General features: G+C 39.7%; 1 protein-coding gene across 1 annotated transcript in view; it reads right to left on the reverse strand.

Annotated features, from left to right (window-relative positions):
• The window catches only part of IFTAP (intraflagellar transport associated protein), a 259976-nt gene that overhangs the window by 44283 nt on the left and 196811 nt on the right, over positions 1-18882 (reverse strand). Inside the window, exon 10 of the transcript XR_010338323.1 lies at positions 16416-18493. The gene's annotated coding sequence lies outside the window, so the exon portion shown is untranslated. The remainder of the gene's footprint in view (positions 1-16415; positions 18494-18882) is intronic.

Below are 18882 nucleotides of genomic sequence, written 5' to 3' on the forward strand. Positions count from 1 at the left end.
ATTACATATCTACTGTTACTGTGGATAAGAAAACTAAAGTTCAAAATATTTTTTAAAAGATCACAGCATTAGTAAGAGACAGAATCAGATTTCAAACTCAGGTCTCTCTGATTCTGATGCCTAGTGAAGAATGGACAAGGTGCCCTGCCTGCAAGTCTCTCTGGCCCTCTGTGTTTCCCTCTATCACAGCACTCATTGCACTGACTGCCAGCCTATCACCTCCACTAGAATTCAGACAAACTAAAGTCCGCAAATATGATTCATTCACCCTGTGCCTCCCATCTCAACCCTAGTGCCTAGCAGCTTTCATGACCTATCACCTCATTGATAAATGTTTATTGAATGAATGAAAGTCTTTACTCTCAAATGTTGGTTTTGCTAATAAATCACGATAATCTCTTTATGTTTAAGGCATAGCATCCAAGCAGGGGGCACGTGAAACTAAAGGCTGGATGGCTGGCTTGGACCAACTCACCCACAAAAGCACCTTTATCACCACACAGACTCTACTCTTGCCACCTAATCAATCCAAGACTGGAAATGAGTCAGGAAATAGAGATTTTACACAAGTGGCAGACAGTAGGATGCATCAGCACTAGCAGGACTCATCCCAGAGCACTGTGTACCACTGCAAAATCCATAAGGGAGCAACCAAGAAGATGAGAAGGGAAAGAGGGACCCCAAGCGAATCAGTGGGGAGATGGTCATTATTGAATAGCTGCTCTTCATTGCTAGAGTCCAGCCTCAAAGACAGTCTGATTAAATTGTAGCTGAGCAGGTTGAAGTCAGAGGAAAGATATTTTTGTCACAATACTCACCCCACAGAAACTCATACCATCCAGACTGGTATTGAACACTTCTATTTACCAGACAACAGGGACGCAAAGGCAGAGAAGACATGCCCTCTGCACTCCTGTGGCCTAGTCTCATCAGGCAGACCACCAAACAAATAACTATGATTCAGGGGGGTGGTTGATTTACTAAAGGCATGCTACTGGGGTGCCAAGAATGAGCATCTCATCTATGCTTTTCTGCCAAGCTTTACTGAGCACTTCCTCTGTACCAGGTACTGGGCTAGACACAGGGGTACATATGAGTTACAGTCCCGCTATCTAAAACCTCCTGGCCAAGTAGGTGGCTCATGCCTGTAGTCCCAGCACTTTGGGAGGCAGAAGTGAGTGGATCACCTGAGGTCAGGAGTTCGAGACCAGCCAGCCTGGTTAATATGGCAAAACCCCATCTCTACTAAAAATACAAAACTTAGCTGGGTGAGGTGGTAGGTGCCTGTAATCCCAGCTAAGCTGATCAGGAGGCTGAGGCAGAGAGAAATGCTTGAACTGGGGAGGCGGAGGTTGCAGTGAGCTAAAATTGCACCATTGCACTCACAGCCTGGGCAACAGAGTGAGACTCCATCCCACAAAAAATCTTCCTAATGGAGGAGGCTGATACATAAAGTACTATTTCTATACAATGTGGTATGTGTGCTGGAGTTGTAGTAACAGAGAAGAAGCTCACTAAGCTCAGTCCAATCCAATAGATATCTACAACATATGGAATTGTGGATATTCTAGTAGCCATGTTAAGAAAGAGAAAAGAAGCAAATGAAATTAACTTCAACAATATAATTTTCTAAACTAACATCTAACATAGTATCATTTCTTCATGAACTCAAGATTTTTAAAAATTTATAGTGCCTCAGTGTTTAAATTTAGGCTAAAGGTGAATGCAATTTTAAAATCAGCTCCTTCATGCACAAGCCATGTTTCAAGTACTCAACAGCCACTAGCCACCTTGACTAGTGGCTACCATCTAGACAGGGTAGAACTAGAGGAAATGACACTTGAGTTGGGTTTCTAAGAAGGACCAAGAGTCATCAATGCAGTGAAGGGTGGGAATCGCATTCCAAGCAGAAAGTGTAGGGGGAGACAAAGATTAAGAGTTAATAGAAAAATGAATGAGGTAAAAGAAGAGGCTGGAGATGCAGGCACGGAAAACATGAACTAAACAGTGCTTTGTATGCTGAGTTAAGGAGTTAGAATTTATTCTGTGGTGGTTATGGGGAGACATATTAGTTTTCTAGGTCGCCATAACAAATCACCACAAACTTGATGGCTTAAAACAAGAGAAATTTATTCTCTCACAGTTCTGGAGGCCAGAAGTCTAAAATCAAATAGTTGGCAAGGCCATGCTCCCTCTGAAGGCTTCAGTGGAGACTCCTTCCTTGCTTTTTCCAGCTTCTGGTGGCTCCTGGTGTTCCTTGACTTCTGCCGGTGTCATTCCAACGGATTTAGGGACCACCCTAAATCCAGGATGATTTCATCTCAAGATCCTTAATTATTCTGCAAAGACCCTATTTTCAAATAATGTCATATTCACAGGTATCAGGGATTTGAAGTTGGATAAGTTTTTTTGGTGGTGAAGACAATTCAACCCACCACAGGAAGGCTATTAGCAAGGGAGAGAGGCAATCAGATTTGTCTTGTAGAAATATGAGAATAACGAATTAAATTTGTGAGGAACTTAAGTCAGGGTTTATGGTAAAACTTTAGCTTTAGTCCTTAAATATATATATATGTATATATATATATAAAATGAAGGAGGTAACGAAGTGAGTCATGCAGTTATCTACTGAGATGGCATTATATGCAGAAGGTACAGCCAGTGCAAAAGAAGCTATAGCATATATATGCATTCAGCATTCAGATGCATAAACTGAGCTGAAGATCAGGCTGGTAAATATGTGAGATAGTACTGGGACTAGGCCCTCCTGAGTCTAAATCTCACACTCTGGGCCGTCGGCTCTATGTCACTTCTGTGTGAATTCTCCCTGTTACCTACCTAGCTTGTAGGGGGAGCTGCCTCTTCCACTTCCATATCATTCATACATATCATGGATTGACTGTTATTTTGCGAAGAGCTGGCAGAGGTATAAAGTGAGAAAGAAATTAAATGTCAGATGAGAAGTAGTCCTGCCATTCAAGGTACTCGCTTTGATCTAGTGTGGGAAACAAACTGTAAACAAATATACCCCACATAATGTCATCATACTACAAAGCTCAGACACACTTAAAATGGGAGAGTCTTTACAGAAGAAATCATCTGTGCCCAGAAACACACATCCACTTCGGTATTTTCTCAAATTATACCTGATAACTTTGTCAACACGGATAAAAACATAATCAAGAATAATCAACATAGAAGTGATCTCTCTTTTAGCTAGTGATTGGGGCTGTCTTCTCCAGGTCTACCCTCATGAGAGTGGGGTCATCTTCTCCGGTTTTGCCTTCTTGAGCCATGTCTAGAGTGTTATTGGTTTACACTGTGTAGATGCTCCAACAATAGAAAAAAAAATTAGGCAGTTCCTTTCTGACATTTAAAATTCTAAGTAACTATGGGAAGAGGAGACCAAGAGTTCCATATGGACCAGACAAACTCCTTAACAGCAAAATCACTTTTAAAGATTGAGTGACGAGATCACAAAACATATTGTGAAGGCATAGATCATTGAGAGGTAATTTGACATACAGAAAAGAGCCCAGTCTTTAGTCAGCTCTACTGAGGTTGCATTCTTTGACCTTAGAAAAATAACTTAATTTCCATCACTCATTCAACAAAAAATGACTAATGGTTCACTATATATGAGGTACTCTTTTAGGAAAACTTGGGATGCTTGTGAATGAAACCAGCAAGGAAAAAAAAATTCCTATTCTCATATAGCTTACATTTGGAAGGAGGGAAGGGAAATAAGGAATAAATAATAAATTATACATCATTTTATATTAGAATTAAAACCACAATGAGATACCACCTTATGCAAGAATAGCCATAATTTAATAATAATGATAATAACAATAGATGTTGGTGTGGATGTGATGAAAAGGGAACACTTACACTGCTGGTGGGAATGTAAATTAGTACAATCACTATGGAAAAAAGTATGGAGATTCCTTACAGAACTAAAAGTAGAACTACCATTTGATCCAGCAATCCCACTCCTGGGTATCTACCAAAAGAAAAAGAAGTCTTTATATGAAAAAAGATACCTGCACACGTTTATAGCAGTGCAATCCGCAATTGCAAAAATATGGAACCAGCCTAAATACCCATTGACCAACAAGGGGATAAAGAAACTGTGGTATACGCACACTATGGGAAACTACTCAGCCATAAAAAGGAATAAAATAATTGCATTTATAACAACTGGATGGAGTTGGAGACCATTATTCTAAATGAAGTAACTCAGGAATGGAAACCACATATCGTGTATTCTCACTTACAAGTGGGAGCTAAGGTATGAGGATGCAAAGGCAAAAGAATGACATAATGGACTCTGGGGACTCAGGGGAGGGCAGGAGGGGGCAAGGGATAAAAGACTACACATGGGGCACATTGCACACTGCTCAGGTGATGGGTGCACCAAAATCTCAGAAATCACTAAAGAACATATGCCTATAACCAAAAACCACCTGTTCCCCGAAAACCATTGAAATAGAAAATAGAAAAAAAAAAATAACAACATAGAAATAAAAAATATAGTCGTTAGAGTGGGCCTTATTAAGGAAGTGACATTTAAGCTAAGACCTGGAGATAACGAAGTGAGTCTCCAGGCATTATGGCATTATATGCAGAAGGTACAACCAGTGCAAAACCCTAAGTTGCATTTCTAGGAGGCTGATGAAGCTAAAGTAGAGTGAAAGGAAAAAGAAGAAAAGAATTTAAATAGGGAATAGAGGCCATATCATGCAGGGCGTTGTAGGCCATTGTGAAGACAATAAAAAACCCTTGTAAGGTCTTGTGTGGAGAAATGGTATGATATGACTTATATCAAACAGGTTAATCCAGCTATTGAGAATGAACCATAGGGGGAAAAAAATGGAAACAGGGAAACCAGTTAAACTCGATTGTAGTGGTAAGTGACACAGGATGGTGGCTAAGACCACAGGGAAGCCAGTAGAAAGCAAGTTGAAAAACAATCCATCCTGAGTATATTTCAAAGATATTATAACCAGATTTTCTGACAGATTAAATAATGGGTGAGAGAGAAAGAGGGGAGTTCAAAATCACTCCAACATTTTTTGACTGAACAGCAGGAAAAACAAACTTGCCTTCCACTAAGATGGGAAAGACTGAGAAAAGCAAGCTTTAAAGGGAAGATAGGAGTGTAATTTTGCACAGAGTTCGGTACATCTGCTAGATGCCAGCAGCTGGAGCTTAAGAGAAGTCTGCATTGGAGATAAAAATGTATTAGACATTGTCATATACATGGTATTATGGACCATGAGCCTGGATAAGACTACCAAGGGAGTGAGAGTAAAAAAAGAAAGAAAACAGAAAAGGACTAATCCTTAAGACATTCCAATCTTTACAGGTATGAGAAGAGGCAAGACCAGCAAAGGAGACTGAGGTAGAGCAATCTGTGAAGCAGGAAATAATACAGGTGGTCTCTGAAAGATAGGTGAAGAAAGTGTGTCAAGGAGGGGGAAATCAACTGAATCTCATGCTGCTGATAGGTCAGTGAGATGAGGACTACAAATTGATCTTTGGGTTTAACACAAAGTCACTGATAACTTTGACAAGACATTGAATTGAGTTTAAGAGAGAATGAGAGAAAGAGGTGTTGAAGACAAAGAAAAATTTTGATTTGGCATTCAAGGAAACTGAGAAACTAGGTAACAGCGGGAAAGGGCAGTAGGATTAAGATGGAAGAAATAAATATGTTTTTATACCAATAGGAATAACCCAGTGAAGAAGAGACACTTAATAACGTAAGAGAGAAATGGGAATTGCTATAGTGGTGTCCTTGAATGGGCTAAAGAGAATAAGACATTAGTATACACATAAAAGAATTTGTTTTAGAAAGAAACATATATATGCAATAAAATATATTCATAGATATTCATAAAAGAATTTGTTTTAGAAAGAAACATAGATATTCAATCAATAGTAATAGAATGAAGGTAGAATATATGGGAAAATGCTGATAAGGGCTAAATGAGGTTGGAATTATCTGAGTTTCTGTTTACTCATTTGTAAAATGGCAGCATTAGTAGGGCTGTTGAAAGGCTTAAATGAAATAATTTTTGTAAAATGATTAGAATATGTTATATAGTAGGTGCTCAATAAATGAGTGTGAGTATGTGGAAATAATCAGGATTGTGTCAGGGAAACTGAGGCTCTTATTCAATGAGAATTTTTATATATAGGGTTTAGAGGCTTACCCAGTCACTGAAAGAGCTTGGAGTGTGAGGGTCAAGAAGTACCACTGGTAAGCTCAGCTTGGGCACCAGGGTGGTGAAAGCTGCTTCAAACCTCACATGAGACCATCTGTCGTAGCTGCAACTGACTCAGAAGAATATTAGCCTTCCTTCTTCTGCTTTCTAGATCTGACATGGGGTGCCACTCACTAATTAGTACACTGGTTCTATTGACAGAGCCATATGGGAAAAGGTGCCTAGAAATGTCACTCTTGGATTCTCCAAAATGCAGCAGATTGTAGAAGGAGGTAACAGAGACACTGAGTTGGCATCAAGCAACCCAGAACAGTATTTATATCCACATGGACAAGGAGCACACCATTCAAGGCTCCAGTCTATGTAGAGCAGACAAAAGATACCTTATAGCTTCTCAAACATTAAGCATGCCTCTAACTTCTAACTTGGAGCTGACACCCATTTAAAAATATTTAAACCACTTTACTATATATAAGTTTACTATATATATGTTTGGTAGATATATATGTTTACTATAAACATCTCTCAGTTTAACCCTCCTAAGTAATGAATAAGCCCAAGTGTTATTCTCAGACTATGACACTTCAGCAGTAGGTCAGATCAAGCAAATATTTTTATCCCCATACAGTGCTGAAATGAGTACAAAGCAAAGCTAGCAACAGATATTAATTATTATGAGCCTTGAAAACTCACTTTGGATTCATCTTACCTTCATAAAAATTCAAGGATGAAAAGAATTACACTTTTTGTGTCTATAAGCTTTTCACTATTGTTTTAAATAAATACATTGGCTTCTCCTACGTTACCCTAAATTGGTATCTCATCTGCAGGGGAATTTTCTGGCTTGGATGGCCCCTGAGTGTTGCAGGGTTTTGACTAACAGTTATTGAGCAGGTACTATGTAGCATGCACTGCCTTAGGTACTCTAAATGCGTTTTCTAATTTAAACTTCTCAGCTACCTTAAGGATCAGGTATTGCTGTTTGCATTTTTCTAATGTAGACACTGAGATTCAAGGAGTTGAAATCATTAACCCAGGGATCCACACTTAGAAGTGAGGGAGTTAGAACTCAAAGCCACTTCTACTGAGTCCTAAGCTCAAAATTTTAACTACCACATCACACAATCTTGATTTCAGTGCCAGGAAATGTTTGCCTGCATGCTTCCATCACAGAGAAAGATAACCTTCTCCTTTTTTGACTTGGCAGCCAGGAAGCTCATGCACAAATATGTTGCACAATGTCATTAACTCTGGCTTTTTTGACATGATTTCTAACTTCTTTTTTTTTATTTCTATAATCTCTTCCATGTATAAGTGTATATATTTGTGCTGCAAGTATTACCTATCATTAAATAATGCTATAGGCATATATACATGTCTTCATTTATCTCATCACTGATCTATTAGAAATCATCACCATTTAGAACAATAAGAGAGCACCCAAGTGATGAGAAAGAAGTGAGCTTCTTTTAATTTCAAAGCTAATTTAATATTTTATTTATAAATTATTAATTTTCTGATTATTATGCATATTATCCATATGCGTACCTAGAGTGTTGCCTTCTTAAAAGTGTTTTAAGAAAAAAATAAGCACGCAGGCAATTCTGTGATAAAAAATGCACATTGATCATAAGTACCCGTTCTGAAAACCCATTAGATATACTGATTTGCTTTTAAAAGAGAATCTGCTGCTGATGGAGCAAAGTGATTCACTACTGGCAAGAATAATGAAAACAGATGCAAACTAAATTAGTCTCCAGGCATCCCAAGGACCAATGGAAAAGATTAAAGAGTGAGTGGTACTGTGAGATTATATCTGCTTATATTACTGAGTTAGTGACTTGATAACCACTAGATGAACCATTCCACTGGAACTAGCTGATTGTTAGGACATCCCGCCTGCTATTAACAGCAAGTATACATACAGAAATTTAGTTCAAAGAGTGCCTGAGTATGGAAGAAGTGGAGTCCCATTGATCTTGGAATTGACTGTATCTCCACCATTCAACCATGGTTTCCTTACTGAATTCAGCATTGTATTCAGCCTTGTATCATAGAGTAGTGTCCTTATGTTTAAATCTTGCATAGTTCCCCAAGACATCTACTAAAATTGGAGCTCTGTGTTGCTCTTGCTTGTCCTCTCTGACATACTGGAGTCTGTCTGTGAGGCCTATCCCTGTGACAGGGGCCCTGAATAGCTTTCTATGATACAACTGCCTTTCTAGTAACAGACCTTAAATTCACCATCTCTGTGGCCCATACTCAACTTGATTTCTCATTAATTTTCCTTAGACCCCCTGTAACCTCTTCATGCCAGTGTTTCCTAGTTGCCTAGACTGTAAACTTTAGTTATTGTGCTCCCTTTGGACACGTCACTTTGTCCCCAGCTGGAACCTCTGCAGTTAGAAGCTGCAACCAGGCCAGGTCCTGAAGCCCTGATTCTGCCTGAGAATGAGTTCCAGTGACAGTCCACACCCTTCCCTGTGTCCTTTGGTCAACCATGACCACAGATTCCTTAAATATGACTCATAGAGGTTTTATAAGTGAATATTTTCATTTCATTTTAGGTATATCTATGATATATTTCTTCATCTTTTTATGCAAAGTGTATCATGTTTAGTTTCTAGATGAACATTTAATTTTTTAAACAATATACAGTTCTCCTGTGAGTCTTTTCACTCTACATGGGAATGTATCTTTCCTACAATCAAAATATCCATCTGTGCTCCTGCCTAATAGGACATATCAGTCACAGTGTGTAGATTTGAATGGAATTCTCAAACTCTCCATGGATATCAAGCACCACTTCCTCTGAGAGATGTGGGGACGATTCAAGTTTGCTCAGTTCTGCTACACTTGGAAGTTGACTGTATTCTTTTCTCTTCACAAACTTCTCTTGTAAATACTTCTCTCAAACCTGCTCCCAGTTAGGTCCAAAGTTAACCATTTCAAAATAACTATTTTCTATATCCTCTCTAAAATGCAACAACTTGTGTGTCTCTGTGCATCTGTTTCACCAAAAACTTAAAGGAGGCAACATTTCAATTTAGAGCAAAATTGGAAAGGAAAGAAAGCCCTAAGCATTTTGGAGATACTACGCTGATCCCTCCTTTTTGTTAAGGATAACTTAATCTAGAATCGTAGTTATATATTTGCTTCCTCCATCACTTCAGCCTACCACACAGAGCTCATCACTTACCAGAGGAAGCTATTTGCATCTGACTTTTAACACTATTCTTAATGTTTTATAGATTAGTCAGTGCTTTCAATATCTTCATTAATTTCATTCCTAGGTCAATACAATGAGACTTCAATCTGGTAAGGGTCCATAGAATAATTATCTTTTGAGGTCTGGACTCCCAAGCAAATCCCACTGTATATAAAACTTTGTCACAGTAAACCCTACACTGCCTCCTAACTTAGTTACAGCTGCGGAACTTAAACTAAAAATATGGATGATATGATTTGATTATAATGCAGAGCTTGAATTCAGGCACAGGTGTCATGATGGGAATATCAGAGTGCAACTAACTTTTAGCAATATGAGAAAACATTATTGAGTAACTTGTGCATGGACAGAACCTGCCCTGAAAGCCTGGCAAATCTTCATAAAAGCCAGGAGCGCAATCAAGTTAGCACCATTGAAAGCAGAGCCCATGGCTTACATGCCAAAGCATGCACTGTGGGCAATGCCATTACTGGTACACCTGCTGCAACCAGCTGGCAAAACTGAAGCATGTCCTTTGACTCAGCAAAGTCAACCCAATGCCTCAGACATCTGCAAGCTACCAAAACATTGATATTTCTTAAGGAATATTTTGCTAATGGAGTTACATTTTCTCACAATTATAATAGTATATTTCAGATACAACTCTCCCATAGCAGTGTTAAAATAGAATAAGAGTCTTAACAAGTCACATCAGGCCATGAGGCAACAACACTACTGTCTTGGGCATCATTCTGGTGGACATTTCTGCCTAAGGAGCTGTAAGCATACATTAACACTATAAAATCTGGCACAGACTCAAAGATTCACTGTGAAGGGTACAAAATGGAGCTTTACTGCCTATCGGCTGGTTAATTGGAATATATAATTCCATAATAAAAATGCCATGTCAAATTGGTCTTCAGAATGGCAATTCTTTTGTAGAAACCCAACCACTATGAAACTAAAGTACAGCTCTCCTCCTGAAGAAGGCGTCCTCTCTGGTGGAAAATGTGGCATTTGTAGAACATACGTGGAACAGTGAGGGAGGAAAAAAAGACTGTCTGTAACCAATCTAGTTATTCAAATCAATCCTAAAGATTAAAATAGTGACCTTTGCAAGAATCGCATCACCCTAAATCCAGAGTCCCACTGAGTCAGCTTTTCAAGTGCAATTGTTCATCTCAATAAACACTTATTGCGCATTCCAGATGACACAACAGCCTATAGAATGGTTTATAAAAAATAACTCCTGATCTGAGACATTGCAGGTGAGATTTCTGTGGAAACAGACTACAAGACAGGGATTTGCGTGCAGGCAGTTTGTTAAAGTATATAAACTGGGATCAATACACAAGAGGGAGGGAAGAAAGCAAGACTTTGCGGAAGGAAAGTTAAACTTCAATGTAGTCACAACAAAGGCTTCAGATGGTTCCACAGAGTGCGAGAGATGATATGATCCCTTTAAAGTTGTCTCAAGTTCAGGCAAGGCAGCCAGGTCTTTATAAATCATATTTGACCAGCCATTGGGTATGGACAAGGTGACAACAAAAGGAAATTTTGAAGGAGAGAGTCATTAGAATCTGTCAATTACAGTATTTCCAATAACTGGGAAATAGGTGCGTCCATCTTGGAAGCAGGCAGGATGATCTGGGTGCCTCACCACAGCATGAACTACATCAAACAAGAGGGCAGGTCAGCTTTTGTTTCTGAATTAAGTGAAGTGTCTGGGGATTTTTCTGTCACCCAGTCTAACCCTAGAGGAGCTATGAAAACCTAATATATGTCACCTAATTTCCAACAGAACAATAAAGGTTTTGTTGTAATTGTGACTAATTTTTTTTCTGGAGAACAATTTTGCAAAATCATCCTCTAAAGAAGAAAGAAGCAGACTCATAATCCAAGCAAAATAAACTAACTGTGAAATCAGCGGTACTATAGGATAGAGTTTACCAAATTCTCTGCTTCAAATTCAGAATTTCCCTGGGCATCATCCTGCACAGGAAGAGCAAATGATTGCACAATATCCTGAAATCAAAACCCCTGCTACCTGTCTTGCTAAAGACCAGAGAAAACCAACAACTAACATTTTCTGAGCACTTACTGTGTGCCTGGTACTGCTGTGAGTGTGCTACATGTATTATTACCCATAATCCCCAAAGCAACTAAATGAGGTAGGTGCTGTTTGTTATATTACTGTAATTTAGGAGAGGAAACTAATTTACAGAAAAATTAAAAACTGTTCAAGTTCTAATGCATGGCAGAGCCCAAACTCTAAGTTAGCAGACCCAAAGAACATCTAAAAACATTGTTGTTTTGAATATTCTCTTTTTGTCCCTAAAGGCACCCTCTGCAGCCTTCTCCTGCCTCCCAGAAGGCTGATTTCTATGAATTCCATCCACTGAGCTCCCTTGTATCCTACTTTCCAGTTCAGTTGACCAAAAAGAGTTACCAGCAAGAGATCAAAGCGTATGAAGAGACTGAGATCAAGATATTTCCTGATTGATTTTTTCCCTGCTGGGCCACAGATTGGCTGTGACTCTTTTCCTCTACCAAAGATTATTTCTACAGCTAGAGATGTCTCTGGGTTCCAATAACACCACCTCCTCTTTCCCCTTCAGACTACGCTTACTGGTTTTGAGACACTTCTTCATCTCTTTTTTTTTTTTTTTTTGAGATGGAGTTTCGTTCTTGTTGCCCAGGCTGGAGTGCAATGGCATGATTTTGGCTCACCACAACCTCCGCCTCCTGGGTTCAAGCAATTCTCCTGCCTCAGCCTCCCCAGTAGCTGGGACTACAGGCACGTGCCACCATGCCCAGCTAATTTTTATATTTTCAGTAGAGACAGGGTTTCACCTTGTTGACCAGGATGATCTCGATCTCTTGACCTCGTGATCCACCCACCTCGGCCTCCCAAAGTGCTAGGATTACAGGTGTGAGCCACCGCACTCGGCCACTTCTTCGTCTCTTGGTCATGTCCCTTAACGCTGTCTACAGTTTTTTTCAAATAGACCTTTATTAAGCATGTCTCAATTTCCTTATTTAAGAGTGTCATATGTTTCCTTTTGGAGCTCTGGTGTATTCAGAAATGTAGCTGGATCTCCTATGCAGTCACATGTACTTCATGAGAGAGGACATGGGTCTCATGAACATACAAGACACTGATAAATTTATCCACTAAGGCAAGGTGATCTTAACACAGAGACAGCTCCTTTGTCACTGAGGATATCCACAGACATGGGAGAAGAAGAAACATACCAAAGGCAGGTGAATGGCCAACCTAGCAAAAGGTGAGATGTTCCATCATAGAGAGAATACGGCTGGAGAAATGATGGATGTGGACAAGAGTGTTGACAAAGAAACTAGTGCTAGATACTGAGGTCATACTGCTACAGAATAAAAACGTAGTGAGGTTGAATGTAAATGGGGGGAAGTTAACTTTATATCTCTCATTTTCCCTTGAGCATTCATTATTGCCAACCTTAAAAAGTACTTGCTAATTACAAGCTTCTGGTCTCTTCTAGTTTAACACATAATTACTTTCAGGTAATTGGTGTTTCTGAGTTCCTTCCACCTTCAGTTCTCATTCTTTTCTCCAGACATTAGACAGAAGGTGAGGCTCGTGTTATATCATGGGGTAGGGTGAGATGGAGTAGGGGTTGTGGTGCTCTACTTCTTGTAATGGGCTTCAGGGCTCATCACAGCTGCTGCAGAATGTGTGGGCTGGTGTCACTCCTATCAAGGTCCATGGTTCTGCCTGCAGGGGTGGTGGGTGTCTGGATCTGAACACTCAGCAAGCGTGGTCTGCCCTGAGGCTCTCAACTTTAGAGTCTTCTCACTCCTTGACTCAACAATCCCAAGGAACTCTTCATCCAGTACCTACCGCAGCCCTCTGTGGTACACAGTAATTTCCTGACCTCCTCCATGCTAGCGTGGGCTATGGAGAGCCAAGGGCACTATCTCAGGCTTCCTGGCCTGAGCATCTTCCTCTACCACTTCTACTAACAAGTTGGGTTTGGGTCCAGAGTGGCTAAGACATCAGCTGAATTTGGATTCTCTCTGAGGAGTATGAAGTCTTCTGAACTAGGCCAAAGGCCAAGAGGTCAAAAAATGTGAATCCTGCTCTAGGATTTTACCACACTTCAAACTAGTGTGGGTAGTTTGCTATCTGCTACACTTCTGTTCCTTCCAAGGTATGGCCCAATGCTGGTGGAAGGTTAACAGGGTAAGGTCAACTCTCACCTCTCACCCTTCTCAGACCCTTTCCCTAGATTTCTACTCTTAGTACTAAAGTTGTTTCCCATTATCCTTCTCTATAATTGAGAAGTACCTTATCATATCTCCTTTTTCCTTCCAAGTATTCTCTGGTCTCTTCTCTTTGCCAAAAAGAATCAACTCAGACAGGATTTTTCATGCTTAGCACTACTGACATTTTGGACCAGAAAATCCCATGTTGTGGGCACAGGCAGGGGCATCCTATGCATGCAGTATATTTGGCAGCATCCCTGGTGTCTATCCACTAGATGCCAGCTGCAAACTTTCCAGTTGTAACAACTGAATATGTCTCCAGATATTTCTAAATATGCCCTGGATGACAAAAATTACTTCCAGTTAGGCTGGGCGCGGTGGCTCACGCCTATAATCCCAGCACTTTGGGAGGCCAAGGCGGGTGGATCACGAGGTCAAGAGATCGAGACCATCCTGGCCAACACGGTGAAACCCCATCTCTACTAAAAATACAAAAAAATTAGCCGGGCATGGTGACACGTGCCTGTGGTCCCCAGCTACTCGGGAGGCTGAGGCGGAAGAATCACTTGAACCCAGGAGGCGGAAGTTGCAGTGAGCCGAGATTGCACCACTGCACTCCAGCCTGGTGACAGAGCAAGAATCCGTCTCAAAAAAAAAAAAAAAAAAAAAAAATCACTTCCAGTTTAAAATTATAAGGTAGAATTAATAGAGGAAGAGTTCAAGGGGTAAATACAAGAGTCACAAAAGAAGGTAAGGAAAGAAGGAAGAGAGATAGGGAGAGAAGAAAGAAAGAAAAATAAATCAAGATGTATTTCAAAAAATATCTGCCACTAGTGATTAACATTTTCCACTGAGGTCACTGCATCTCACCTATTTGTCACTCCCTTCCAGGAGTGACAAAATCAAATACATCTTGATTCTAAACCTTTCCCCTAGCTCTGCTAATCTACAATTCTGATGCGACACTTTCTCTGTTGAAAAATAATAACCCAAATGGTCATTCTCTTCTTGTGTCTGTGGGAGCTTTAAGAAGCAAACACATAAGATTAAGATGACTTTCTTATATACACAACCATTATCATTTTATTTTCACAGTCAACCTTTTTTTTTTTTTTTTTTGCCTTTTCTCAAAGCTTCCAGGATAAGTGTCTAGAAAAACATATATCTTTGTCATCCTAAAAAAAATGGAGACCTAACTTCAGTTGATGGGTACAGCTATACCAAGAAATTTGAATGGTGTATGCCAGATGATGATTATATGGACCATGTTCAAGGGACCGCAGTAGAAATCCTTCATTAGCACCATGACATTTTCATTATTGCTGGTGTCAGGAAAGAAAGTGTTGCAAGTATTTGGGGGATAGGGTTTCAACATTTGTCAAATGCAATTACCCAGACTTTTTAGCTCCACAGATGATTGGAATGCTATCTTCCACTTCCCATAACACCCAATAAGTAGAAAAGGAAGCAGAAGGGTAGTTCATAAAACAGATGCAGGAATAACAATATCGTGTTTAAATCAGAATGACATGAATGAGTTTGTAATACTTTGAAACCACATAATCCTGAGAGAGCTAAAAGGTCTATTAGAGATAATGACGCCTATAGATGTGGCGTTCCGGTGAAAAGGAATGCGGCAATGTATACATGAATCACAAAACAGAATGCAATCCAAATACAGTTTTCAAACTACAGATGAAATGTTGGCTTAAAGCACTACCTCTCTCTGAATGAAACACAGAGAGTTAGGTGCTGAATCTCACTGCTTTAAGGACTAACGCTAACCGGCTCTTGAGGGGAAGGATGAAATAGATGAGTCTCCCCTGAATGTCATCCCAGACACCTGCCACTCTGGAAACGGGCCAACAGTCCTCCTAATGATCACTCTTTCCAATGCAATTTTCAGACATGTCACTGGCCACAGAACTTTCATTTCTGCTATATCCCAGGATTGAAAATGTTAGCTAGGCTTCCAGTTTTGTGGCTGCTTTAAAAGCTGTTACAAATCAGTAATTGTTTGGGACATTAAAAGACACTTAGAACACAGAGTTTTCTTGGGAGTCTATTCTCTGTGATAAAGGAGCAAGGACCTCCTGAAAAAGAGTGTTGCTGCTATTGGCCAGCAGCATCCAGGGTTATTCCTTTCTCCTTACTTGGGATCATGATTGTCCTCTCCATAAGGTAAATCAGCACAAGAGAATCTCTTAGGAACTCCAGGGCATCCACAGATTCACAACCATGCTGCTAAGATGGCAAAATATTTAGATGGAAAATGCAAACTTCATTTTAAAACAAGGCAAGCAAGGAATTCCCTAAATTCAAAATTTTTTTAAAAACTACAATAAAAAAAAAAAATTGGTGTCAAAGGTCACAAACTGGAAGCCCCATAAGCTAAATTTAGAGCATATATGTTACCAAGTTAGTTTTGATGAAAAGAATGTTTTAGAAAAGTTGAATTGGAATGCCCTTAGGTGGGGCATGCACTTCCCTCCTCCCCTCTGTCTCACTGTTCCCTGGTGCTTATACTGACCCACATCAGTCATTTTTGCTATTTGACTAGCCCCCGAAGGTACGTGCATTTGTAAGCCTGTGTTTTGCAAGTTTCTTAGTTGCACACAATAAAATCCAAGCAGATAAAAAACTTTTGTTACAGGACACTAGGTCACTCATAGAATCACTGACAGGGCAAGAGATACAAACTAAGGAGTTACACAAGCAAGAACAATACTCACCAAAGAATCAGAACTGGACACAGCAGCCTCCATCATGTTTTCCTCCAAAGATGACCACTCCCACTGCTGCTCTGTGCAGAAGGTGGACCCGCACCGGCTGCAGCCTCACTTGGCTCACTTCCAGGTCCAATTCTCCCTGGCAAAGCCAGGATCTCATGCCTTCAGCTGTGAGATTTTACTCAATAACATGGATTTAAAAAATAAGATAGACCTACTTATTAAGTTATAAAATTCTAAAAGGAATGTTTTTAATCCTCTGTGAAAAGGTTTTTACTATGAAAGAAAGAAAGAAAGAGAGAAAGACAGAAAGAGAAAGAAAGAAAGAGAGAAAGAATTGATTGATTCCTTGTTTAACTTAGTAAGACCTTTCTCAAATGTTAAAGGGGCAGCATTTCACCATCTAACTTACCAAAATATGATAGTTTGAAATATAAAGGACTCAAAACAATATAAAACCACAAACAAATAAAAAGAAAATTAATTAAACAAGTACTAAAATATAGAGCCAAAAAGAGATGTAGTAACAAACTTAAGCTAAGGGTAGCTACTATAATTGCTCATAAAATAACTGTATTTCCCAGCAGCCAAAGCAAAATGGAAAAGTTAGTATGTTACATGCTTCTTATTGTTTATTAAAGGAACATATACCAGTTTACCAGAGAAATATGACTATTTCATAGTTTTGAACTGAGAAAAATTTAACATAATGCACATACAGTAAACAACAAACTGATGGTGTCATTGAAAATGATTTAACAAAAGCTCATCACTATAACTCTATTTATGGCCATTCTTTATTTCAAAGTTTAGGGAATAAATTTAAATTGCCGTTTTGTCAAGGCACTTATACCAAGAATCAGAGTAATCAATTCCAGTAGGTGGCTAGTTCATGGTATGCTTTGATATCATGATAAAGCCTTAAAAATCTGATAAAAATAAAGGGTTCAACTTCTCTAAACTGGCATACCAATTTTCTCAGCAGGATTTTTTTTTTTTTTTTTTTTGAGGCGGAGTTTCACTGTTGTTACCCAGACGGGAGTGCAATGGCGTGATCTCGGCTCACCGCAACCTCCGCCTCCTGGGTTCAAGCAATTCTCCTGCCTCAGCCTCCCAAGTAGCTGGGATTACAGGTGCTCACCACCATGCCCAGCTAATTTTTGTATTTTTAGTAGAGACAGGGTTTCACCTTGTTGACCAGGATGGTCTCGATCTCTTGACCTCGGGATCCACCCGCCTCGGCCTCCCAAAGTGCTGGGATTATAGGCGTGAGCCATTGCGCCCAGCCCTCAGCAGGACTTTTAATGAGCAATATATAACTGTCAAATTCAGATTGAAGTCCTTCCATGCACGTGCCCTGTGCTGCTGATTGCAAGGAGATGCTTAAGTTCTTAAATGAAGACAGCATCACTAGTATTTTACTAAGGAAATTAAAAATTGTAAGTTGTTTCCTGACTCGTATACAGGCAATACACTGCAAAAGGAGAAAGTCTGGCTGTTGTTCTTGTGGTGGTTGTTTTCCCAAGCAGTAGTTTTGAATTTGTTTAAATACTTGCACAAAGATTTGATGGAACTACTGGAGGTCTGCATGTAAATAACAGGATACAGAACAGACCCGAATCTAGTATTTAAAAGAGCAAGTTAAAGTTTTAGTTCTCAGAAGTCTGTGTGATGTTTGTGACTTGTTCACTCCCTTGAGGCCAAAGAAAAAGGGGCGAGGCTGAGGTTGAAATTGATCTTTTGGATGGGACACTGAATTAGTTATCTGTTGCTATGTAACAAATTTCTCCAAAACTTAAGATCTTAAAACATTTATTATCACATAGTCTCTTTCGGTCAAGACTGTGGGAACAGCATAGGTGTATCCTCTGGTTCTGGGCTTCTTACAAGGCTGAAGTCATCTCAAGGCTTACCTGGGGACAGGTTCGCTTCTAAGCTCACTCATCTTGTTGGCAGGATTCAGTTCTTCATGGGCTGTTGGACTGAGGGTCTCAATTCCTCATGAGTTTTTGGTCTGAGGCTTCTCTTGGTTCCTTTCCATGAGGTTTTCTTTGTAGGACAGCTCACAATATAGGAACTGGCTTCATCAGAGCAAGAGAGAGTAAAAGAGAATGCTAGCAAGACTCAAGTGACTCAAGCCTTTTGTACCTTAATCTCGGAAGTAACACCCTATCACCTTTGCTATAGTGTTCTATCTGTTAAAAGCAAACAACCAGGTCCATCCCACACTCACAGAGAGGGAATACACAAGATTGTAAATACCAGAGGCAGGGATCATTGGAAGTTATTTCAGAGCTGCCAACCACAGACATAGATAGTCAGCCTGGGAGCTAAAACAAAAGGAAAGTCTGTTACTGAGGTGTAAGCTAGAGTCATGGTTTTTAAGTAAATTTAATGGTTAGAGTCTTTTCAAACTAAATATTTAAAATAGGTAAAAGCAGAGTTATCCTCCCTAAGCACTGAGTAAGGC

The sequence above is a fragment of the Aotus nancymaae genome, unplaced genomic scaffold (genome assembly GCF_030222135.1).
Source record: "Aotus nancymaae isolate 86718 unplaced genomic scaffold, 86718_ANA_hifiasm-v0.15.2.pri h1tg000059l, whole genome shotgun sequence".
Taxonomy (NCBI): Eukaryota; Metazoa; Chordata; class Mammalia; order Primates; family Aotidae; genus Aotus; species Aotus nancymaae.